Source organism: Mobula hypostoma, chromosome 11 (genome assembly GCF_963921235.1).
Source record: "Mobula hypostoma chromosome 11, sMobHyp1.1, whole genome shotgun sequence".
In the NCBI taxonomy this organism is placed as follows: Eukaryota; Metazoa; Chordata; class Chondrichthyes; order Myliobatiformes; family Myliobatidae; genus Mobula; species Mobula hypostoma.
The window spans coordinates 37,619,246-37,633,750 of record NC_086107.1 but is presented as its reverse complement, the minus strand read 5'-3'; the positions used below and the strand labels follow the sequence as shown (position 1 = coordinate 37,633,750).

Here is a 14,505-nt window from a genome sequence, read left to right as displayed (position 1 = left end):
TGTACGCTAGCTCCCATTCCCCACTAACCTTTTCTCCCAACATTCCCATCTACTCCCACGAGGTGCCACCCTTCCTCAAGCAGCAATCCACAGTCGCCAGTTACCTCACCAACCCTGCACATCTTTGGGATTCAGGAGGAAACCCACATAATTACAGGAGAATGTGCAAAGTGCATGCAGTCAGCAGCCATGGTCAAGATCAAACCTGGGTCGCAGGAGCTGGGAGACAGCAACACTACCTGCTTTAACACTATGCTGTCCTAAGCAGACAGTTCCAAAAATTCATGAAAAAACAAAATGGACTAATTTCTATCCAAAAACAGACCATCTTTTTACGGCTTAGTAGGGCAACTGATCTCCTGAAGACTGCAAGAAACTCCAGAGAGCTGTGTACACAGCTCAGCTTATCAGCAAAACCAGCCATGGTCCATGGACTCTGTCTACAGTTCTTGGAGCCTTGGTTAAGCAGCCAACATCCCATCATCTAGTAGATACAAAAGCTGAAAGAAGGTACCATTAAGGATAGCTTTTATCTCCTGCTATGCTAAGATGGACTCTTGATCTCACAATCTACCTTGTGCACTGGATTTTCTCTGTAACTGTAACATGTTTTCTGCACTCTTATTGTTTCTCTTGTACTACTGTTGTCAAGAGATAATCTGTATGGGCAATATGCAAAACATAAGTTTTTTTGCTGTAGCTCAGTATATGGGACAATAATAAACCAATTTAGTAATTTACTTATTTGCAGTGACAGAGCATCTGTAATCCTCTGTTGTGGAGAATTCCAAAGATTCACAACCCACTAAGTAAAGGAAGTTCTCCTCGTGATAGTCTTAAATGGCTGACTCCTTCACTTTCAACCACCTTTTTCAGCTTTCTGCCCCTTGCCTTTCCAGACCTGATGAAGGGTCGCGGCCTGAAATCTTGACTGTTTATTTCCTTCCACAGATGCTGCCTGAACTGCTGAGTTCCTCCAGCATTTTGTGTGTGCTGCTAAGGGTTTCCACCATCCCTTCTGTTTATCTTTAGTTAATATTCTATTGTTCACTCTTTCTACCAAAGGAAACAAACCTCTCGATATTTAACCTGTCAATCTTTCAAAGTGACTTTTAAATCTAAATCACCTAAATCTGATCACTTCTTACTCATCTAAACTCCAATGGGTGTTGGACTTTCCTGTTCATTGAATATCCCTCTCATCTTGCATTCAATTTGATGAATCCAAGTAGCTCTGCCTCTAAGGTAAGTCTGTCTTTCTTGCATATAGAGACCAAAACTACACAACATACTCCAACTGTGGTCTCATCAATACCTATAAATTGCAGCAAGATTGCCCTCGTAATTGCTTGTTGTACATTCATGTTAACCTTCTGTGTTTTGTGAACCAGATGCCCCATTCCTCCATCAGCCAACATCTACTATTCACAGGCAAACAACAGGAATTCTGCAGATGCTGGAAATTCAAGCAACACACATCAAAGTTGCTGGTGAACGCAGCAGGCCAGGCAGCATCTCTAGGAAGAGGTGCAGTCGACGTTTCAGGCCGAGACCCTTCGTCAGGACTAACTGAAGGAAGAGTCAGTTGGTCCTGACGAAGGGTCTCGGCCTGAAACGTCGACTACACCTCTTCCTAGAGATGCTGCCTGGCCTGCTGCGTTCACCAGCAACTTTTATGCTCTACTATTCAGAGTATATTTTAAAATCTATTTTTCTATTCTTTGTACCAAAATTTATACTTTCTTTTTTCACATAATAAAATGACTTCCTTTTCATTCATTATCTGCAAGTATTCCTTTGAAGACACTGCCCGCTTTAGAGCTCACCTTCCCAACCAGCTTTGTGTTATTTCCAAAGCAGATTGTCCAATATCTGCTTCCAACGTGCAACTTCACTAAATTCAAAACTTAATTTCAAATGGATCATTTGAAACAGGGAGAGACAGACATGCATGTTGAAACAATGACAGCTCCTTATATTGATGTAGTGTTGTTACTCTGTTCCATGAATAATGAGGTAAAAATACCCGCTGATTACTTTCACTTTGTAAATGAATAGCTGGGGGAATTTAGTACACACTATGTTCCTGCCTGAAGGCACAAATGAGGAAAAAAAACATTCTGATTGAAATATTTGCAAGTTCAGCTTCGCTGAAAGCCTGGCAAATTTTGATGTAATGCAAATAAAGTATCCACCATTTGAATCCATATGTACTTATTGGGACAGGTTTATTATACCACCACAAGACCTTGAAATAACCAAAATCCTTGCATCTGACGCAGTCCAAAACTGTAGAATAGGGCCATTTCACTGGGTAGCTTTCTCTACGCTGGAACTTCACTCAGAACTTCCCTTCAGAGCACTTGTGGTCCTGACATCCAATTGCTCGCGTGAAGCCACATACAGTACTTTATCGCAGGTATTCACTTGGATTGCATGCTGTCATGTTGAAAATTGGCCCATGTGTTGACAGAATGCCCAGATCATCTCTTATCATTTCTTGCTAGTTGTGATGGAAGCTGCTATGTTGCCCTGCTTTGTTTTAATCTTCACAGCTCTCCCCAACCCAAAGGTTTCTTTATGAAGCTCAAGAGACAGCTGGTCCCCAAGTGTCCATGTGATAGTGATTGCTGTATTCCCACCAGCTTTCTGACACGAGGTTCCTGGCACATCAGCACTATCAATAAAACATCTCCGAAACATCTCCCTACATATTACTATAATGGTTCCACTTAATGTCAATTCCATTCCCTCATTCCTCGGTGATAAGCAAGGACCTGATGTACTTGTAAGCACAGGCATAACAATACTTAGATTTTGGCAAATATTGTGTGGTCAAGGTCTTATGAAGCACCCTTAAGAGTGAGTTCTACAGTACATCTGAATTATTGTGGAATGGGATACACAAAAAGAACGCTCCATTAACTTGTATGTGACATTTTAACAAAGGATTAAACATTGAATGTTAAATTTTACACCTGTATGTGACCTGGTTGGATCAAATTTGTAAAGCTGTTTAACAATTCTAGTCTTCATATTTGAGAAAGACCTGCACTACTAGAAAAGTACAAACTATAATCAATTACACCATATAATGCAATTACTGAAGGTTAGGGCTTTTATTACTTCAAAGAAAGAAAAGATGTTTTCATAGAACTTTAAAACTATAATTGATTACACTATAGCTGAAAAAATTCAATTACGGAAGGTTGGGGCTTTTATTACTTCTAGGAAAGAAAATAAAAGACGTTTTAGTAGTACTTTAAAATATGAAGTGGAAGGGATAGAGAAGGAATCAGCTAGAATGCAAAACTAGTGACCATTAATGTTATTCACTAACAAATCTAATGAGGAATTCAAGAGAAATTTCTTTACTCTAAGTGCAGTAAGACTGAAGAACACATTTAGAAAGGTTGAGGCTAAATAAATTTATTAAGGAACCAGGAATGGAACAATAACATAAGAGACAAAATTGAGATGATAAAATAAAGGCAAAGGGAGATTTGGGTACAAGATAAACATCAGGAAAATCCTGTTGGACTAAACAGCACATTTCTTGCTGTAAGTGCTATATAATTACAGATGGGTCTTTAAACAATAAACTTGTGTTACTTATTGTATCCAATTTATTTACAAGAAGGTATGATTCAAAATAGTTTAAGAAAACGTTTATTTTTGCCTTGAAGCTAGACAAACTATTGAAATAATATTGAAACAATTAAATCCTTCAAAATGCAGTAATATTACTCTAAGATTTCATTTAAAATAGTGTTCTTGAATTAGGAGAAAGTTCTTTGAGGAAAAGGACTGTGATTATAAACAAAAATCTTCCAACTCTCTGTCTAATTGTCACAAGCAATGCCACAGTGTATAAATTAATTTGGTGGTAACCCATACAACCACTTCATCCAAATTTGTTTGCTGGCATTTGCTCTAACTCACTGTAGCCACATCAGATCTCTGGCTAGTTAACAAACAACAGCTATCTTTTTGTCACCATTTGCTTCTCACCATTATGGCACAAATCTGTGAACCTGTGGAAGCACAGAATTCAGCTCGGCTTTTCTTGATACCGGCTTAAAGTCACTTAAATTTGCTGAGCAGAGGCAGAAGAAACAGGTCATTTTTTAAACCTCAGTGCTTGACAATGAATTTCGCTCCCCACCACACAGGATCAAAAATCTCAGAGATGATAGTTTAATAAGCAGGTAGAAAAGAAAATGTTTAAAATAATATGCAAAAAGAAGCTATATAAAGAATGAGGCATACAATTTTTAAACCTTGAAATGCAATACAATCAATAGATCCTAAGGTCAAGAACAAATATTTTAGTTCCAACATCACTGACCTACAAAATAATTATTGTATGGAATAAAAGTGCTTTTGTTTCACTGCTTTTCTGACTTAGTTTCTGTTACTTGGAATAGGAGGACTATTCTTTATTGTTTTACCTTTTTAAGGACTGCATTTGAGAGTGGTGACTGTTATTGCAAAAGAAGTTAAAAGTGGAAAGGTTCTTGAAATTTGTGCTTAAAGAGGTGTAAAATTACAGAAAATATATTACCACCATTCCCACTGGTAGTAAAGTGGTTAAATTAACAGATTAGTTTCCAAACAACAGGATGTAAAAGCCAAAGACAAATCCCATCATAGCAACTGTGGTATTTAACTTCAGTTAAAAATAACCTGGTTAAAAATTAAAAGAAATATGCATGAGAACTGTCGATATTGACTTTAGACCCAATGAATTTTCATGGTATCATAGAAAAGAACAGTGCTAAAATGGGCCCTGTGACCATGATATTTGGGCTGTCCATGATGCTAATTTGAACTAATTTCATCTTCGTCTACATGGTCTCTAGCCCTTCATCCCCTGTCAGTTCATGTCATGTGCCTGTTAATACCTCTTAAACACTATCATATTGGCTTCTACAACCTCTCCCAAGAACTGCATTCCAGGCACCTACCACACACTGTGCAAGAAAAGTCCTCACAAATCTTATTTAAACTTGCCCTTTCTTCCTTAAATCGATATCCTCCAGTGTGTGACATTTCCATTCTGTGAAAAAGCCTCTATCTACCTTATCTACGCCTCTCAAAATTTTACATGCACCAGGTCAACCCCTAGCTTCTCACATTCCAGAGAAAAAAAAATTCAAGTTTGTCCAAACTATCCTTCGAGCTAATACTGTCTAATTCAAGCAACATCTTGATCAATTCTTCTTGTTAGGCAGTGACCAGAATTCCACACAATACTCCAAATGTGGCCAAACCAAAGATTTTTTTCAACATGAAAAAGTCTCAGATCTCCAGTCAGAATCAAGACTCTCCACTATTACGCTTTGTCTTCTTTGAAAAGACTTTGTTGAATGCTTTACTAACGTCCATCCTCATCCTCATCCTCATCCTTGCCATTTCCTCAAAAAACTCAAATAAGTTTGGAAGGTGTAACCTCCCCTGAACAAAGCTATGCTTTTCATCACACACAAGTCTATTCTTCTCCAGATATGATTAAGTCACATCCCTAAGAATCTTCTTCAATAATTTCCTTATCACTAATGTAAGGCTCACTGGCCTATAATTTCCTGGCTTCTCCTTATTACCTTCTCAAACAAAGGAAGAATGCTGGTTATTCTCCAGTCCTCAGGGACTTTGCAGGTGGCTGGAGAGGATAAAAAGATCTCTGTAAAGGGCACTTTTGCCTCTCACAATAGCCTAGGATCTTGGTGTTCTTCAAAAGACACAAAAACATCTACTTCTTGATATCAATATGCCATAGAACATCAGCATAACTCACTCTGATCTTACCATGACTCACACCCTTCTTGGCCAATTCTGATGTTCAGGTGCTCATTAAGTATCTTTCCCTACTTCCTCCTGCTCCAGGCGTAAATTATCTCCTTTTTCCTACCTTCTCTATATATATAATACACCAGAATTCTCTTTGAACCTTCTCTTCAGGATATTTCATGCCCTATTATGACTCTCTTGATTCCCGGTTGCAGACCTATCCTGCTTCACATTCGTCTTTGACCATCTCTGATTTCAGCTTCCTACACCTTACAATCTTACCTTTATCTTTCTGACTATATTTACAACATCTTTCATCAACCAACTTTTCTCAATCTTGTCATCCATATCTTACTTCCTCAGGGGAACATGTTTGCTCTCAGTCCTGATCAACTGGCCTTTAAATGACTCCCACATGTTAGATGCAGACTTGCCTATGAAAAGTGCTCCCAAACTACTGTCCCCAGCTTCTGTTGTAATTAGACTTCCCCTAAATTAGCAATTAACCACTTCCCCCTGCCCCAACCACCCACCCCAAAGTTCTTATTTTTATCTATAACTATCTGAAAACTTACGAGTTCAAGCATTGGCAAGAAAAGCACCTTATTACCATCTATGGATGCTGAGGTAGGTCTCCTGTGTTGAGCAACAATTAGAAGCAGCATAAAAATAAGTGAGAACACAGAATGTACCTTAAAATCCACAATCATAACTGGCTTTGCAGCACCATCACTGACACAGGACACAACTACGATACTGGTTAGTGGAAGGTGTTAAACCAACATGGGCAATGAATCTATTTCACTTCACCCTAACAAATATGCCTGCTGCAAATATATTTGTCCATCACAGCAATGGTATAAGTGACCACCACATAGTCCTCGTGTCCTCAGTCTATCATGACTAAAGAGGGAGGGATTAACCTTGCTTCAGTGCAAGGGGAATACCAGGAGTACCACTGACCTAAAAATGAAGAGAAACTAGACAACTGAAGCTGCAATAAGAGCTTGCAACATTATTGTGCAATCTCAAGACCAATCCATCTGCAGTCCTACATTCCAGTTGTGAATGTTAGTGGAAACTTAAATTTATGTGAAAAGGAGGTGCCAGATCACATCCTCCAAGCTGGGGTCCCAATGTGTATGTGCTGAAGACAAGGTGCTTAAGTACTGAATGATTGATTTACCTTAGATTTCTGCCATTATAAAAACCGGTCTATAAGCAATTTAATTCACTCCACATGATATTGATAAAGGCCTGAGATAACTTAATACAAGAAATGATACGGATCTAGACAATATTTGGCTGCAGTGTGAAACCCTGTGTACTGGTGTGCTGAAAATTGATTGATTCAATCATCTCCAAGGCCCAAGTTGAAGCCTGAAGATTCCACACATCACCACTGGGTGGCTCTGCCGCAGTTTTCACATTCTGAAGGCAGAAACACCTAATGTTATTCTATTCCGGACAAGTGTAAAAATTAAGGGATGATTCAGTCAAAATTGATCACTTCTTGAAATATGTGAGATGGTGAAGTTAGTGGCAGAAATTTTAGTACAAAATATTTCTATGAATGAGTAAATTAGTATCGGGGTACATGAGCCCCTGCTCTACGATTCAATATGATCACAGCTGATAACTGTGACCTTGACTCTGAATTCCTCCCTGTCGTCAGTAACCTTTCAACCCTTGCTCATCAATAATGTATCTACCTCTACCTTCAAAATACTCAAAGCCTTTGCTTCCACAGTCCTTCAAAGAGTTCCAAAGACTCATTACCCTCGGAAAAAACTTCCACATTGTCTCTATCTTAAATGGACAACCCCTAATTATAAACAATAAATCATAATGCTAGAATCTCCCACAAGAAACAAGTTACTCTGCACATCCACTCCATAAAGAATCCTCAGTATCATACTGGCAAACTTAAGTGAACTAACAGGCAGATGGTAAACCAACCAGGAAAGTATCCTTCACCGTTCTCTTTTTTTCCACAGCTGTACACACCAAACATTGCTCTGAGCAGATTTTAATACAGGCTGAAAATGCCACAGCATTTTAATAAAACATTGTGTAAAAAACAATTCCGGCCACACAGCAACAAAGGCTATGTGCACGTGAACATTCCAGTTACAGCCCAGAAAGGTTAGGTTTGTATTCTGTTAGGTTTGTTTGAAGACGATTGAGGCAAAAAACCAGAAATTAAGAAGAACATTGAAGGTCCAAATATTTTAAAATCTGAAGTTCATAATGCAATAAATAAGATGAAGAAAGCAAAGGCAGCAGGTCCTGATGAATTACTAATAGAACAAGTTATCACCCTTGAAGATTATGGAATTGAAAAATTTACTGATTTAATCAATGACATTTATGAGACTGAAATAATACCAGAAGAGATGAAAAAATCAGTATTTATCACTCTTCCTAAGGAACCTGGAGCAATAGAATGTGAATTACATAGGACCATAAGTTTAATAAGTCATATCACTAAGATACTTCTAAGAATTTTGATGACAAGAGCTAAAAGTAAGATACAACCTGAAATCGGTAAAGAACAATGTGGTTTTGTGAAAGACAAAGGTACAAGAAATGCAATATTGATGTTAAGGATACTATCAGAACGAGCTATTCGAGTGCAAAAAGATTTGTTTGTTTTATCGACTACACAAAAGTATCTGATAAAGTGAAGCACAATAAGTTATTTAAAATATTACAGGAAACTCTAGATCTAGATTCGAAAGACCTCTGCCTAATCAGAAATCTGTACTGGGAACAAACTGCCGCTGTAAGAATAGATGGACAAGTGAGTCAGTTTACAAAAATCAAGAGCGGCATTAGACAAGGGTGTGTTTTCTTCCCTGATTTGTTTAATGTGTACAGTGTGTAACGCTCAGTTATATTGGCTCATATATGTCTAGGGGAAATCCCACCCAGCACCTGCCTCAACACTTCCCACGGAGTCGGTTCCGCACCACTGCCGCCCGAATCAATCCCAAACATCAATCATCAGCCAGCACACACAGTACGTTTTACCAAGTACACTTTATAGATATTACTAAGTCTATGAAATTAATATAAATTCGATACAGAAAAGGAAGTAATGGAAAAAAAAAGGCGCCAGACTTATCAAAGTCCAAGTTCTTCGTGCGCAACCGCTGGAGCTCAATCAATTCCTGACAACCACCCAGATTCTGTCAACTCACGGCTCGGGACCACCCAAAGTGATCGACCGGAGCCTTTCTGCACGTCCACCGTCCTCCCCGTCTCTCCTTTGACTCCTCGCCAAAATCCCGTCCCCAGTCATATGATACAGCATTATCATCCGAAAAAAACCCATAAATGAATACCCATTGGCTAATAGCACCCTGCTATCTGTATTAACCCAAGCAAATGTCTAGCTAGAGACTTTCTCGGCATTTAGACCATAAGACCATAAGACAAAGGAGCAGAAGTAGGCCATTCGGCCCATCGAGTCTGCTCCGCCATTTTATCATGAGCTGATCCATTTTATCGTATTTAGTCCCACTGTCCTGCCTTCTCACCATAACCTTTGATGCCCTGGCTACTCAGATACCTAACATAACAAAGAAGCATTCCCAAGTATAACATAACAAAGAAGCCACTTTAAATTTAACATACAAAAAAGAAAGGCCCCGTACAAGTGAAACAATACTACAAAAAATAAGAGACATCTTGGGAATCAAAGTTGTCGATGAAAACATCAACAATTTCAGATATGTGGATGACACTGTGTTAATTGTAAGTACAGAGGAAGAACTACAACACTTAATTGATATAGTTGTTGAAAAAAGTGCAAAAGTGGGCCTATCTATCAATCGCAATAAGACAGAACATATGGTGATATCCAAAAAGAAGGAGAATCCTATCTGCAGGCTGAAAATAAATGGGAAAGACATAAAACAAGTACAGAACTTTTGCTACTTAGGAAGCTGGGTGACATCAGATGGCAGGTGTGATATGGACATCAAAAAAAGAATAGGGGTAGCAAAAATCACCTTTATGAGAATGAAGAGTATACTGACTAACACTAAAATAGGCATGACAACCCACCTCAGAGTACTGAAGTGTTACGTTTATCCAGTTATGTTATCTAGTAACACGAGGAAATGAATTGAACCAGCAGAGATGTGGCTTTTGAGGAGGATGCAAAGAATATCATGGATGAAATGAATAACTAATGAGGATATCATGAACAGAGCGAGCACAAAAAGAGAAATAATGTATGAGATCATGAAAAAACAATGTAACTTCACCGGACATGTGATTAGGAAAGATGAGTTTAAATGCACGGTAATTATGGGAAAGATTGAAGGGAAGAAAGCAAAAGGAAGGCAAAGACAAACGATGATGGAGACAGCAGCCATAGAACTGGAAATGAATACCAATGAATTGATCCACTTGACGCAAAACAGGAGTATGTGGACCATGGCAGTCAAAGCTCAAACTGGGTGTGGCACCTGATAATGATGATGATGTATTCTGCCTGAGGCTATAAAACTAAAAAGAATCAACATAGAAATTAACAGACACAAAATGCTGGTGGAATGCAGCAGGCCAGGCAGAATCAATAGGAAGAGGTACAGTCGACGTTTCGGGCTGAGACCCTTCGTCAGGACTAACTGAAAGAAGGGAAAGTAAGAGATATGAAAGTGGGAGGGGGAGGGGGAGATCCGAAATGATAGAAGACAGGAGGGGAAGGGATGGAGCTAAGAGCTGGAAAGTTGAACATAGAAAGTAGCTGCTTCAATTTGTTCAAGGTATGATCTACTAACAGGAATTACTTTAGCACTATTTATTTTCAATGAATTAATAGTGCATCCAGTTTTAGGTACTCGCTTTTATTCTTCCCAACAATGTCCATTTGCAAAATGTCATTAACGTAGCAGAAATGTCACAACTTAATTTTGTTATATTGCTGTACATTTCACTTTTCCTAATGATATCCTGTACTTCAAAACATCTTGTAATTCAGAATTACAATTTCATTTTCTATTTTAGAATTTTTTTGACAAATAATTATGAAGATATATTGAGGTTTCTGTTCTGATGAGCTTTAATCTCAGATTAGAGATGAATGGTTCAAAACCCTTTTCTTTAAATTTTGTCTAAGTTATATTTACTGAGAAAATGAAGGAAATTCTATTTCTAAAATAACATTACACTTTTCTTCACTACTAGTGATTCCGAGACTTTTTGTGATGGTCTTCCATTGCCAAAGTCACTGTGAACTGGAGATTTTACAATGGCAGCATCAGGTAGAATGACTCCTCAATACTGGAAGTTATCTTAAAAATGTCAATCCAAGGCCAAGCAAAGGAAAATGTTAGGAATATTGGGCAGAAGCTAGGATGTAGGAAAATTTGAAATTATGTTCAGTGTTAGAATTATTGGGATCAGTTCTGATATCAAAGAGAACTACAGGTGCAGTCTAAAGTTTCTAAATACTGTGAAGAATACCTAGATTAGGAAATGGAAGCCTGTTGGATTTGGCAGAACTCCAGATAGAATTGTTGTTGAGTAAAATCAGGATCAAGCAGCCTCATTGAGAAAGGGAACATAAATTGAACTGTCTTATGCTTCTGTTAAACCACTAGATTTCAACTATTATCTGACTCCATTAATAGGTCTATTTTCAGTCTCGGTAAAAACACCATTTTCAACACTGTCCAATGTGCCTTATCCCACCACTACCTTTACAGACTTAAAAGATTTAAGTGAATTTTCTTCTTGTTTACAGCAAATGATCAGAAAAATTGTGCATTTCTTCCCATTTGGAAATAAGTGCATGTTTTTGTTACTTGTGATATTTGATTTTTTGACATGATGTATGTCAATTCTAATGTAATGTGCTATTTTCACAATTGTGCTTTGTCTATATAAATTCACCTCATGACAAAACAGCTGGCGATTGAGTGAAACAAGTTTGTACCATCTTGATTTGTCAACTGAGTTTCCAGAATTAAAACCATTCAGTCCTTGTTGAAGAGGATGGGAGAAGAATGAGGAGCAGCAATGTGGGTGGAGTATGAGGGAAGAAGGCAGGACACAGGAATGGAATATTTGGCCGCTTGTTCCACTTGACCTATTTACTCAATTACTTAATTCTTTCTGCCCATCTTTTATCTTCTTTGCTTCCTACTTAATTTTTCCCATTTCTCCTTATATTCCTTGCCTCCTGTTTCCCTTTTCCAGCTAGTTTCTCCATCATCAGTGCCACATACCAGAGTATGAACTTACAAGTAGGCAAGTTTACATAGGTGGTTTCCATTATATTTATGGACGTAACTCAGAAAACAAGGAGAGAACATACCATTAAAAATTAGTGAATGTCGAGTGTTTGTACATCCCAATCAAATTAGCCTTTGACTTCTAACCTATTTTTAAAGCAAAATCAACAAAACCAAGAGTCCCCTCAGAGATGTTTTAATTGACCTTGTATTCTTTCCTGTCCAGACTAGGGCATGATTCATACCAGCTGGAGGAAACACACCAATATCATACTTCAGCTCTTCCTGAATCTGAGGAAGCCTGTTTAAATTCCCACTTCCTTGATTATAAAAAGAAATATTTAAAAATCATTTACATAGCTGAAACAAAAAAGCATGAATATAAATTAAGTGCAGAATAATGTTTATTGTTCGATATCTGAATGAAGAAAATGAATTATACATGTAATCGAAAACTAATACATTCCAAGACAATGCCTTTAAAGGATTCCTTGCTCCAGTACTCACACTGACCCTTTGATTCAAAATTTAGCCAACTTTAGTTAGCTCTGAAACAAAAATAGTGGAATATTCATGACAAAAGAATAGATGTGGATCACAGAACTTCAAAGAACTACCTGTCAAGAACAGAGTGTTTGAGAAATTGCTGGTTTGCCACTAGATTACCTAGGATGGATGAGGTGAGGCAGTAGATGAGATGAAGAAATACATAAAGCTAGCCTTTGAATAATCCTCTTTAATCAGTTACAAATATGCAGAATAATATGGAGACTGACTATGTCAAGAAAATAGGCTAAAAAGTGAAAATGCAAAACTAGGCACAATGAAATACTGAAAAATAGGAAAAATCTTAAGGGCACTATTAAATTCTAACTATGGCCTGTGTCATAACATAACACTACCACTACTCTTCTGAATAAAAGTATTTTTCCTTTGTTCAAATTCACAGAATCAACTTAGAAAATCAGATTTTTTAGAACTTTGTTGTCGAAACAAAGACCTTAATGTCTATGTCAATTGGTATATACATTTGAACAGTTGTGACTGTCAATCATGTCACCAGCTGTGATCATGCAGCAACACAGCAATACATCAGCACCTGTCATTCATTCTCAGCTTCTTGCAATATAGACCGCTACCACATTTGAATGGTCCTCAATTAATGGACTAAGTCTGTGCTGAAACAAACTGAGACGAAGAGCAGACAGACACGGCCTGCATGAATCATGAACAATCATTTTTGTTGCTAGGTGCTTTCAAAGTACCAAAACATCAAAAATAAAATCACAGTCTTGCGCAAGAATCTGGTATCACAGAGCAGGGGTTCCCAACATGGGATCCACAGACCACTTGGTTAATGGTAGGGGTCCATGGCATAAAAGGGGTTGGGAAATCCTGTCTTAGAGGCCTAGAACATACCACACAAAAGAACAGTTTGATACAAAGCTACCCATCAATGTGCCAAAAACTCTTCTATAAAAATCACTTTGAAACAATTTCGGGAAAACCTTCATTGTAATACCATGAAGGATCCCATCCACCCTGCTCATGGACTGTTTGTTGCACTGCCATCTGGGAAGAGGCTATGCAGTACCCACGGCAAAACCACCAAACTCAAATCAGACAGCAATTTGAAATTCTAAAAAACTGAGAAATTCTTAGTAGGTCAGGCCACATAAACAGAGAAAGAAACTCAATTGCTGGGAAGATCATACTGATGGTTAGCTTGCAACACAGTGAAGGTCTGCAGCATTGAAGAATATACTGGAGGACAAATGTAAGCTCTTCTCACCTTCCACTATTCCCTTGGACTCATCACTAAGTTCAAAGGCATTCTTGAGCCAAGCAGCTACAAATGAGAGACTGGATACACTTCAAACCTGGCCAATTGGTTTTATGTGTGTCACATCATATCTAGCATTGACCCATTCTTTTCAATGTATTAACTGACCTCATCAAATATATATGATTGCTCGAATTTTGTTGATTTTTGTTTATTTTTGTTAAAAGTAACATTGTTTTAATTTGCAAAAATTGCCTTGTCAATTAAATCTGTCCTTAAGTATCTCCAATTTGTGCTAATTCTAGTGGAGGGGAGGGGTTTGTGGGGTAGGCAAGTAGAAGTGCCAAGTTGGATTAAGAACAGACTGAAACATCGGTTTTGCTGCTCTGCAAAAATACTGCCTCACTTGCTTAGAATATCCAACAGAATCGGCTTTTACTTTAAATTTCTAGTAATTCACCTGCCTAGGAACAATTACGATTTCCCATTTCATTTAATGTCTTGTAAGGAAATGGATAGTTTGCAAGCAAAATGCATACATCCAACAAATAACTGTAAATGTTATGCAACATTTGGTGTGCTTTGAAATTCTTTCACTCTCCAGTAGCAGATCAGAGCTTTTATGATATATTTAATAAACACAACTATAAAGATTTTCTTGCTACACAGACTAAACACATCTTG

The 14,505-nt window shown here is 37.9% G+C and overlaps 1 protein-coding gene across 2 annotated transcripts in view; it reads right to left on the bottom strand.

The window, feature by feature from the left end:
• Window positions 1-14,505, bottom strand: part of LOC134353658 (low-density lipoprotein receptor-related protein 5-like) — a 235,482-nt gene that overhangs the window by 56,483 nt on the left and 164,494 nt on the right. The gene's annotated exons all lie outside the window — the stretch shown is intronic.